The sequence below is a fragment of the Lactuca sativa genome, chromosome 5 (assembly GCF_002870075.4).
Source record: "Lactuca sativa cultivar Salinas chromosome 5, Lsat_Salinas_v11, whole genome shotgun sequence".
NCBI classification, from domain to species: Eukaryota; Viridiplantae; Streptophyta; class Magnoliopsida; order Asterales; family Asteraceae; genus Lactuca; species Lactuca sativa.
Genome location: NC_056627.2, coordinates 105,981,338 through 105,994,088, shown reverse-complemented (window position 1 = coordinate 105,994,088; position 12,751 = coordinate 105,981,338).

The following is a 12,751-nucleotide window of genomic DNA, read 5'->3' as shown; positions in this document are numbered from 1 at the left end:
GCACTTGAACATGGAGTTCACGGCCCAAGAACTTCCTTGGCCGTGAACTCACTTTCACCCTTTGATTCTAGTTGATTTTGTGTCCTAAACATGCAATGGTGGCTTCTAGTCTGAGTTCCAAGGCTTTGAGGGACATTGGGACACTTTTGGCCCTTAAAATGGAGTTTACTCCCCAAGATGTTCTTGGGCGGTAAACTCACAGATCTTAGTGTTTTGACATGATTTTGATGTTTCTAAACACAATCTAAGCTATATAATACAAATAGATAGAAGTACTCACGATTTGGGATAAAAACCCGAAGATCCGTGAGAGAGAATTTTGGCTTTTCTCTAATTGGAAATGCAACTAATGAATTATTTTGGTTCAGATTTCTATATATAGTCCTGGGATTTTTGGCAGAAAATATTTTTATTCCCGGAGTGAAGTCTAATATCCTAGAGTATTGGAATAACAGTGTTGCACAAAACCCTAGTGCATCCCCTCTCCTGATATCTCCTTAAGTGTAAATCCTGAAAAACTGCCAAACTTATACCCGAAGTCTGGAATTTCACCGTAATTGTTCTAAGTTCTATTGGCTTGATATGGTTTGTTCAGAATGGAAATTTTGGGTTTTCACATCATCCCCCTATTAAAGGGAATTTCATCCTGAAATTAGAATTTAGGCAAGGAAGTAGGTACGAATGATCGAGTCGTGAGGAGGAAACTTCCTAATCGATTGGTTCTAGCGCTCCTAAGTGAAAACCGGGTCCTCGGTTGGTATCCCAACGAACCTTCACTAATGGGCGACGGCGTTGCTTCATCCGCTTGACCACTCGGTTGAGGGTCACTATGGTTCTAATACGAAGGCGAGGATCTCAACGAGTGAGCTTACAAGGGTCCTAACGGAAAGGTACAGTTTCACGATCGAGACGCGAGGAGTAGAATGTATGTTACTGAGCTCGCGGAGTAGGTCTAGTTGGTGTGAGGTATAGGACCGGTTCTGGTAAGAATCTCGGAGGTCCCATCTATCTTGGATTTAGCTTTCCACACTTACGAAGCATATTAAGCCGTTCCTAGAGTGAGACTTCCTAAAGAACTTGGTCTCTCACTTGGAATCTCCAAGGTTTCCTTTTCTTGTTTAACTTCCCAGTCAAGGGCCACTCCTTTCTGGGTCAATGTCGAAAGGGTTTCTGTAATTTGCGAGGAGTTCTGAATGAACTATGACAGTAGGTCTTGTAAGACCTAGAATTTGGCGAATTTCTGTCGGCGTCTCTGGTGTTGACAAATTCTCAACAGTTTTGACAAATTGAAAGAGTACTCAAAAATTCCCACATCACTAATAGTGTGTCTTAGGAAATTTTGACTATTCAATTCAAAAACTGGAGTTCGGAGAACTTTGCGAAAAGTATCTCCGAGGGTAATGTTTCTAGAGGTTCTTTCTTACCACGAGGGTAGATAAGTAAGTCATTATGTGGGGAAATGACGAACTGCTCCAAAGTAAGAAAGACATAGCCTACTCATTTAGCTCATGAAAGCTATGGGCGTATTGGTCCTATCCGAAGGGTATCACTACGGACTCGAAGTGTCCGCGTCGAGTTTGGAAGATAGTCTTCCGGACATCCTTCCCTAACACTCGAACTGGTGATATTCAGATCTCAGATCCATTTCTAAAAGTAATTCTTTCCTTGCGTTTGCTCAACCAAATCATCTATGCGAGGCAGAGACAATGATTTCTAACGGAAAAATCTGGGCGGAGCCCTCGATAGCCGAGGCACATATGATGCAATCCGTCGATCTCTGGTAGAATATGACCGGGGTTCTCCAGGGTGAGAAGCCTCGTCTTCTTATTCTATTTTTGTGTAGTTCGTTAAGCGTCTGTACTGTTCTTGTATCTACGTAGGTGTTTAGACTATAGGGCGATCTGTTTACGGGAGTCATACTGGGTTCTAAGTTGATTCACATGGCGATGCAATTACTCGTATACTTAGGCAGTTCTCCGTCCTGAAGTTCATATTAGAATTCATACGTGGTTTCATAATCACAGTCTCGTGTATACGAGTCGTATATAATTAAGATTGAAAAGGTAGTCGAATAACTAATTCTTATTTAAGCTCACATCCCATCAGGGAAAAAGAAGTAAAATTGGAATCATCAATTCTAAACCTGTAGAACCTTGATTATATATCACTCTTATGTATACATTCCTCAGTGATAGATCAATCGTATGAATCCTTGGATTGAACTTGACGTACTACACTAGTGGTACTTCGAGGGTTTCTTCGGAAAAGAAAACAACTATGAGGTACTCCATGCATGAGTACTTCGGTGTTCTTATATGACGGCTTCGCTGGAAAAGAGATCTAGAAGAAAGAGATGTACGTATGAAGCTGATTGTTTCTTGATGACGACATGATTCTGTTAGCACGAATGATAAGGATTTTGTGAGCGATTCTGGTTGACCCTAGATGTACTTCGATTGCTCAAGAAAAGAGTAAGAGTATGTTCTCGAAAGGTTGAACTACGTCCCTATGATGCAGTCCTAGTACGGATTAGAGGTATGATCGCGAAGGTTTGACCTACATCCCTATGATGCAATCCTAGTACAGAATGGAAGTGAGTTTGTAGAATGGTCTCAAGACGTTTGTCGTTCAAGCCGAGGTATCGTGGGTTGGTGAATAACAGGATTCAACCACTAAAGGAGACTTGGAAATGTCTCCGGATCTAACTTGTTATAGTCCAATGACTTGACTAAAGCAGGTTTCAGATAGACTCCAATGAAAGTATGACGAGAGTACTTGAATAAAGGAAATGACACAGAAGTTAGCCGGCTGTCAATATCTTTGATATTCGTGACATAAAGATTCAGGAAAATGACCTTGCAAAAGGTCTTACATCATATCCAGAGAAGATAGTCCAGGACAGGATGAAGACCTAACCAAAAGTACTTAGAGTACAAGATAATTTCATAGAAAATGCCACATCAGGCAAAGACAAGAAAACGATTCCTTCTAACAAGGACAATAAAGTAAAATATCTACTACTGGCGACGGTCATCCCTTTGGTAAACTCTCAGTTTAGCCAGTTAACGTTCCATATCAAGTAGGTGCCTTTCGTACACCCTCTGGCGGACTCGGAGCTCTACGACTTCGGCTCGAGTTTCAGCTAGTGCTTGCAGCAAGGTCTCATGGTTTCTCTCATATCTCTCGTGAGCATCTTCTAAACGAATGGTGCGGAGGGTATGCATTCTCACATCGACGACAACTTCGGTAATCTGATATAGGGCTGTCCTGCCTTGAATCTCATTTCGGGCCACTCTGCGGACCAAGATTGGCAAGATTCTGTCTGCTGATCCCCTATTGCTCAGGTCGTAAAAACTTCGGTCGCCATTAAATGGCATGGTCTGATCTTGTCCTTGGCTCCATGTTTCCAAGCATTCCACCCACTCAGGCGTCGGGCCATGAAAAGCCGGACGAGGGTTAGGAATTGGAATAGGAGCTACCTGTGGTAGGTTCTCAATCTCAGGTTCGGAGTTAGCATCGTTCGAAAGGTTTTCATCATGGTGATCATTCATAGGGATAGGATGATCATTCTCTGGTTCTTCTCCAAACCAACCAGCAATGACCTCATTCGGGAGGTACGGGTTGCCGTGGGGATGGAGTCCAGCCATTTTATCTATGCGAGAATTGGGGTAGGAAAATAATTGTTAGACGAAGTATCTAGATAATTATTTAGAAAATCTTCATCATTTACATCGCTATTTGTGAAGTGCATACAGATTATATGTAATCGAAACAGGATAGGCCTTTGAATAAGTGACCTTAACTCCAAATTCACACAGAATAGGGGTAAAGTAAAATTTTCACAGATTCTAAGTCTATAACATCCTAATTACATATAGCCTTTGTGTATCCACTTAGCAACTATCAACTTAGTAATGAAGATCCCGTTTTAGTTCTCAAGTATGAAGTACTTATAGTAACACCAAATACTCCTATAGTATTTTAAGTTTAATGTTATGTTCTACTGTTCTCATTGTGGTAGGGTTGGTAAGATTTTAGCATTGTTGCAACCACACAATTAAACTTAGGCACATGCTAGTCAACCCTCGGATAATATAGGTGATTAGGCTATATCTTGCCAGTTTTTGACCATATGTCTCTAAGCTCGCCTGTGTTGCCCAACAATCGTAATTCTTTTGTACTGTCCTAGTGACACTGATTTTAGTATGAATGCAGGCACGTATACTTTATTAAATATTTTATTATTTAAAGTATAATCTCTTGGTCATAGTATTTTTAATCCCTTATGCATTTATAGTTAGTATATCTTTTATGGGTTGATATACTTAATTCACTATAAACAATGCTCTGATACCAATCTGTCACACCCCAAAACCAAGAACGGCAGAAACGTTCTGGGGCGGAGGACGTCATGTACAGTATCATAACAATGAAAAGTAGTAAACAAGCAACAACATCATCAATTGCATTAATAATATAATTATTATACAAGTGTGTTCTGTCAAATTTTGATAAACACTAAGGCATAAATCAAAATGAAAGATGAGTCTTGAACGTGCTCCATCTTCCCTAATCCTTGCATCGGTACCTGTCTATGATGACCTGAGGATACAAGTAATTTTGAAAGCGAGTATCAGCTTTGAATCTGGTGAGATCATAAGTATTTTAGTGTCTTAATTTGTATGTAAGAAATTGTTTGTATATGAACTGTAAGTATTGAAAATGTATGTGAACTGTAAGTATGAAAATGTTTGTAAAACAACTGTAAATGTTTGAAAAACCCTAGAAATCCCTATGATTCCTACTAGTATATAAGGGTGTCTTCTACCAAGACCTAACTGTTCTGAACGTAGTCTTCTACTAAGACTTAACTGTTCTGTATGTTCGTTTCTTGTAAAAGTGTGTAATTTTCTAAGTGTAACTACCATTAACAAAATATAGTTTTTACATTTAATGTTTAAGTGAAAAGATCGCTAAATATATGTAAAGGGAAAATTAATGTAGTACTGTAGTGTTGTATTATAGGAACTACTATTGTACTTACTACCTTAAATCGGATTTATATTAAGGTATCATGTGATTAATTGCACCATACTATTGACTGGTAACAACGACATATGTATCGTCGTAAAAACAAATGACGTTTGGCACCCGCAGAACTGCAGGTCCGGCTGTAGCTAGCAGCAAGGTGTAGGATAGTCAATCCAGTATACATCTATACGCAAACTCATGCTCTCCTTCCAAGAGACTCTGGCTACAACTCGGGCCATGACATTTAAGGCATGCTCCGATACAATGGATCACAATTTTGTTAACGTATTCATGTATATGTACTTATGTAAGCGTAATCATGTAAAAGTATATGAACGTATGCCTTTGCTACCCAAAGCTATTGAACTGACTGAAAGGAACTATTGTGTCCATATATGTATACATGATATATAACTAATGTTTAAACGACCTTCGGACGGTACCCGATATCCCACTAGACCACATCCAAATCGAGGAAAAGGAAATAGGGTGGATAGCCTTCCTAAGTCTTTTAAACATTACTTATGTAACTATACATATATAGGCATGCTTATAACAAAATCTCTATGTAAACGTAATCATGAAGTTGTATAGTAATGTACTGTGTGTACTAGCTGTAATGTATGTTCTCTCTATCTAGAAAGTATGGACTCATGAATGAACTAACTCATTGTATGATATCACGTTCTAGTAATAGTTCTAGTATCTTCCTAAACTACCCATATGGTAGCTTACTAGTAATATAACTGGTACGTATGAACATGGATGTATACCCTTGCTACCCAAGGGCATTGGATGAGCTGGAAAGACCTTTTATGTCTATATATGTACACATGATATATAACTAATATTTAAACGACCTTCGGACGGGTACCCGATATCCCACCAGACTACATCCAAATCGAGGAAAAGGAAATAGAGTGGATAGCCTTCCTAAGTCCTTTTAACATTTCTTATATAACCATACATATAAAGGCATGCAATTTATAATATAAAAGCATAAAATAAGTTTTGTAAAACCTTTGAACATAATTATTATCTAAGAAAAGATCGAATCTGTAAAATGGTTTGAAGGCATAGGTTTGATAAAACAGTTTAGTATAAACAAAAATTTGTTTGAAACGCAATTGTAAATAAGTTTGAAATGAAACACAAAGAGTAAAATGTCGAGTTTAATAAGGAGTTTTAAACATCTAAAGTGTTTATGAAAATCATTTGAAGGAAACTATTTGGTAAAACGACTAATGAGTAGTGAATCATTTGAATATTGCTTATTAATCACATGTGATTGATATAATAAGTAGCATGATTCGACTTGTATCCCCCCCATAAAACATTTAAAAAACAGTTTAAAACATTGATTAAGGGGTATGAACTCACCTGTTGTGGGTGGTACGGATGAACTGAAGAGGTAGGACCGCTAGGTGTCAAGTGAAGCCTTGAACACACTCTATGATCCTAGTTAACATATAGTTTCACATATATATGTAGCAAATTAGTCTATAAAAAACTAATAAACAAGTCAAGACACCCTAGGACATGCCAAACACCTTTATCAAGTGTTATTAGCCTCTAGGATTGCATCTAAGTGTTTGTAGGGGAAGCTATTGTGTGTAGGGCTCAAGGAAAACTCCTTAAGGGAGTTCACGACCCTAATGACACTACCAAATGAGTTTACGGTCGTAAACTCATGAGCTTATGGCCGTAAGCTCATACTTAGGTTACCATCTGATGTTCGTTGCTCTATAAGGCCCTAATAAGCATTTCTACTTAATGGCTTGGTCTATGGAAGAGTTTATGGCATAATATAACTCCTTTTAGGAGTTTACGGCCCTGGGACCATATTCCCTTGGAGATTACGACAGTAATCTCCCTTGGTAGGATGTTTATGGTGTTTTCAAGTCCCTAAATTAACTAGGAACTAAACTAGGCTCTTGTACTTGGCTTTAGAAGAGTTTATGGCACCATTTGGCTCCATTTTATGGAGTTCACGGCCCTAGAAACCTTTGGGACGTGAACACCTTACTCTTGGTGTTCTAAGTGTTTTAGCTAGTCCTAAACTCAATTAGTTATATGTCCCATTTAGTCTCTTGGCTTTAAGGGGGGGGGGGGGGGGTTAGGGTATTTTGGCACTTGAACATGGAGTTCACGGCCCAAGAACTTCCTTGGCCGTGAACTCACTTTCACCCTTTGATTCTAGTTGATTTTGTGTCCTAAACATGCAATGGTGGCTTCTAGTCTGAGTTCCAAGGCTTTGAGGGACATTGGGACACTTTTGGCCCTTAAAATGGAGTTTACTCCGCAAGGTGTTCTTGGGCGGTAAACTCACAGATCTTAGTGTTTTGACATGATTTTGATGTTTCTAAACACAATCTAAGCTATATAATACAACTAGATAGAAGTACTCACGATTTGGGATAAAAACCCGAAGATCTGTGAGAGAGAATTTTGGCTTTTCTCTAATTGGAAATGTAACTAATGAATTATTTTGGTTCAGATTTCTATATATAGTCCTGGTATTTTTGGCAGAAAATATTTTTATTTCCGGAATGAACTCTAATATCCTAGAGTATTGGAATAATAGTGTTGCACAAAACCCTAGTGCATCCACTCTCCTGATATCTCCTTAAGTGTAAATCCAGAAAAACTGCCAAACTTATACCCGAAGTCTGGAATTTCACCGTAATTGTTCTAACTTCTATTGGCTTGATATGGTTTGTTCAGAATGGAATTTTCGGGTTGTCACATTAATCCAAACATTGTCATGCAACCACAAAAGACCAAAGTATATCACTACACCAAAACATATCAGATTAAATCTCAAAATGCAGAAAAAGGTGGTGTGTGCTCTGCAATAATTCCGGGCTCATCCCTTTTGATCCCGAGGTACCTGAAACATTAACTGAAAACCTTAAGCATAAAGGTTAGTGAGTTCCCAAAAATACCACATGCCATACATAAACAAACACATAATGGGTCTCGCCTAATGAGTGTATCATGCCCCACCCACACTCCCATAACGGGCCCCACCCACTGAGTATAACGGGCCCTGCCCAAACACACATATCGGGCCCTGCCCATTGAGAATAACGGCCCCGACCAAACTCGCTTTACGGGCCCCGCCCAACATACAAATTATATAAGCATATACACATACAAGAGTCACACATACATCTAGTATCCTAGCATAACTGATCACGGGTCGGCATTGGTGCCTTAGACCCACATAACATGGTGAAGAACTTACCTCGCACTGCTAAATCTCACAAAAAGAATCCCTGGCTGTTGGTCCGCTAGAATCCTTGCGATATCCCAAAATAACATCCAGTTAATAATTGGATCCTTACTCAAAATAAGACTCCAAACTGGGTAGAAGACATTTTTACCCTTTCCTAACTTGGCCCAAGGCCAAAGCCCCATCCAAATGTCCAAAAAGTCCAAATTCAAAAATAATCATCCAAGGCCCAATATGGACCAAAATCACGAGGCCAACTAAGGCCTAAGCTCACTAGGCCCACTAAGGTCCAAAAAGCACCAAACTAATGGGCCCTATGGCCCAAAAGCTCCAAGGGAAACCCTAAAATGGTCAAATAACCAAAATGCACTTACTGAGTCAAAACAGTTGAAGAAGGTCCACTTGGTCAAAAAGTCAACAGTCGAAATTGGGACAAAGGTCAAAATCAGTCAATAGGCTGAGTACGTCCAGCATACAACCAAAACAGAAACAGGGTCCTAAATGAGTATGCGTTGCTTACTCAAGAGTACGCACTGCATACTCTTTCTGAACCAAAACTCTTAATCAAGGGCTTAATCTTTTAAGCTTTCACGTCCAAAGCCAGATCTAGGTCTTAAATAGTGTGCTTAATCATAAAGTTTCCAACTTTATTGTTTTGCATGGCTATTAAGAGCTTTACACCAAAAACCCTAACTTCTTAATCCATAAAGACACTATAACTCATGTATGGAGGAAAACTAATGTTCAAGGTCCCATTTTTATGATTCTAGACCCCTCAAGACGTCTGAAAGGATAGCTCAAAGGGTATGGAGTAACCCATATTCACCAAGACCAATGTTTGGGGACAAAAGAAGCATAATACCATAACATGAATAGATCTCTAAGAATACAAAGATCAAGGTTGACACTTTATATCTTCTTCCAACTGTGAAAGGTGCCTTGTCTCTGGATCCACAAGCTCAAGCTCCAACAAAGCTTCTTCACCAACTCTTTCTTCTGCCAAAGGCACCAACTAACCAAAGATACACCACAAAAAGCTCAAGAACACTCAAAGATGCTATTAGGGTTTTAGGACAATGTAGGATGATAAAGAGGCAAACTCTTGGGACTTAACGTGATTATATAGGGCTTGAACCCTAAAAATTAGGGTTTTGCGTCTGAGCACATATGTCGTGCGTATATCTGTGTACGCTATGCGTATGTGCATGGCTTCGTGTCCTACTTAACCCATCTACGCCCAACGTACACAAGGTTGTACGCCCTACGTACGACCTTGTCTTAGCCCAAAATGATGATGTCCAATCCTCCAAAAGCCCAAAACAAAATTACATAAATAATCAAATAAATAAATAATACCTTATAAATTTCCAAATGTTAGAAATGGACCCGTTGTGCGAATGTTGGTGGAGCCCGATACATTCATTGGGCGAGGCCCATTATGTGTTTGTTTATGTATGGGATTTGGTATTTTGGGAACTCACTAATCTTTGTACTTATAGTTTTCAGTTTATGTTTCAGGTACTTCAGGATCAAAAGAGAAGAGCACGGGATGATTTACTTTGATATGTTTTGATGTAGTGATGTACTTGTTGGATTAGTGTCTAAGTCCATAACTATTTTGGTATGTAGTTGGCTCGATGGTGCATGGTCCTTTTGGGTTGCCTTCATCAAAGCAACTTGATAGGATGAATTATGGAGAGAGAGGAGTAATTATGATTTATTAATATATTATGAGAATAATATATTAAAGGAGAAATCATATTGTTTAATTAATATTGGTCAATAATTAATAAGAATTAATTTTGTGGCTAAAAGAGATTAATTAAATAAAGGGGACTAGAACTGTCAATTGTGTGACAGTTGAATATTGAGCTAATGGACTCCATAGAGGATGAAGTGGACGAATTCTATGGGGAAACCCATTAGAAATCGTCCAAGGCCTCTAAGGAGGGAGTCCATGGGTTGATTAGAGCCTAAGCAGTCAAATTAGGGTTTCCTTGTTAGATAACCCTAATAGCCTCACTATTTAAGGACCCCTAGGGCACCAAAAACGTGGCCAACTAATTCCTTAGGGTTTCTACACGTTTTTGGGTGCCTCCTCTTTTATCATTCTTCATCCTCTTGCTCTTGGTGTTTGTGAGCCATTAGAGGAGTGACACTTGTGACTCTAAGCTTTCTAAAGCTATTATAAGGAGGATTTAAGATTGTTATTGCTACATAACAATCAAGGTAAGATCTAAACCCTATTCATATGTTTATATGATTGATTGTATGCTAGATCTAAGGTTTATAGCTTTGGATATTCAATTGCATGTTCATTAGACAAACTAGATCCAAAAGCTATTAGGATTTGCATGTACACCATAGGAACGGTGTTTTGCTCATAATCCATCAGTGGTATCAGAGCCGTGGCTGTTTGTTTGATGTATTTGATGCTATTGTGAATTATCCGTGCTTAAAGATCGAAATTTAGGGTTTTGGGGGGCTGAACTCGCCGAGTCCATGATGAACTCGCCGAGTCCATGCCTGAGTCGACGAGTTAGCTGGTCATATCAGAGGGAAAATCAGGATTTTGTGCTCTTTTAGCGGTGGGATAGTTACCAAAACTTTTTTTATTGATATAAATCAGATTCTTATGATATTGGGTGATTATCTTTGCCAAAATTAAAGATAACTTTATAATAGTTAAATAATTATTTAATTATATGATTAGATTTAATTATATGGATTATCTTGCAAGAATTTGGACTAGGTCAAATTAGATAACCACCAATTAATTGTTAATTGCCTTATTTGAATTTTGTGATCTAGAATATTCTTGATAAAGTTTGGAAAAGTTTCAAATTACTCCCTTTAGGTTTTATAGATTGAATTTGAACTTAAAAGTTTTGTTTTTGAAATTTAAATAAGTTAAACCCTAATGTTTTGAAATGTTTCAAAACTTGCCCTCAAGTTTTGGAATTTAAAAGTTGATTAGAAGTTTAATTTTGAATATGTTAAATTCTAAAACCCTAGTATTTTGAAAAGTTCAAATTACACCCTTATGGTTTTATTAATTAATTAAAGTGTATAATTAAAAGAGATTTAATAAACCCATAAAGTTTTGGTTTACATTTAATTAAATTAAAAGTATAACTTATTAAATTAGACCACCTAGTATTTTAAAAGAGTAAAATACACCCTATACTATATATAACATTACAAGTCTAGTATTATATATGTATGAGTAAAGTGTCAATCTTACCGTTAGTAGGCCTCATTCACGAAGCTGGTCTATAAGGGGTGTTTAAGGAAATTGGCTATAAAATGTTGATTGAATGGGTATCCACTCTTACCCACCGCACTCTTGACTAGTAGAGGGTCGTTAGCCGAATGGGTAGGATAGGACAGAAACCTTCCACTATAAGTATAATGAAGTAAAAAAGTAACTAAATGCTTTTACAAAATTACCAATCTTAGTTACCTTAGGCAAAAGTGAATTGATGCAATTCCATGAAATTGCACTTTGTGCCCTTGCGAAGACGTTAGTGGAGCGTGTGTGGTTAACCGGCACACTAAATGGTTCTAAACAAAAGGTAGCAAAGGGTAACTCATTGTTTGTCATAGTTCGGTGGAGCGTGTGTGGTGAACCGGCACATCGAATAGGTGATTGTAACATTGAGGGTACCATGTAAGTTTGCACTGTTATTCACACCCTGTTTTGTGATCCTCGGCATCCCAGTCACAAATCGAGGGGCATATCGAGATTTAAACATGCCATTGAAAAGTTCAATTAATCTCAAAAGATCTAGAAATTTTCAATAGATTTAAAACTTAACTTTCTTTTTCGTTTTTCATGGTGGAAATTGGTAAATCGTCATTTACCTACCTTAAAATATTCTGCAACTAGATTACGGCATCCCTCTTCTAGGTTGTAAAGTATTGTGTTGGATCCTAGCCTCGATGTTTCATTTGGGTGTCACATCGAGGATTCTAATCAACTTAACTTGATTTTTCTCCCATTTTGTAGATGTCAAAGTATGACAACTATGGTCCTCCCAAATCTTGTGGAACAAGCTTTCCACGTGAAGATGATATTCCACGATTCGATCGGGGAACAAGAGATCATGCTTCACATCCTCCACCACCTCCAAGTATTCTCCCTAACCCACAAGTTCGAAGGCTTGAAAAGTTCAAGCTCACTCAAGCCCTTTTGGCAAGTAAACATGGGAAACCTGTGTGTGTACACGTCTTAGAGATGAAGTCACACATTGATAGGTTAAGGATGATGGGTGTCGAGATTTCAGGTAAGTTGGCTATTGACTGGGTTCTTCAGTAGCTTCCTGAATCATATAGTGTAGCACCTAGTTCCTGGTACATAAAATTTACCTTAGTGTTTTTCATTTTTAGCCTTGGACTCGGCTAGTTGTAGGTCCGACTCGCCGAGTAGAGACGGGATTTGGAACACGCTTAAGTTGGCGACTCGGCGAGTCCATATTCCGGACT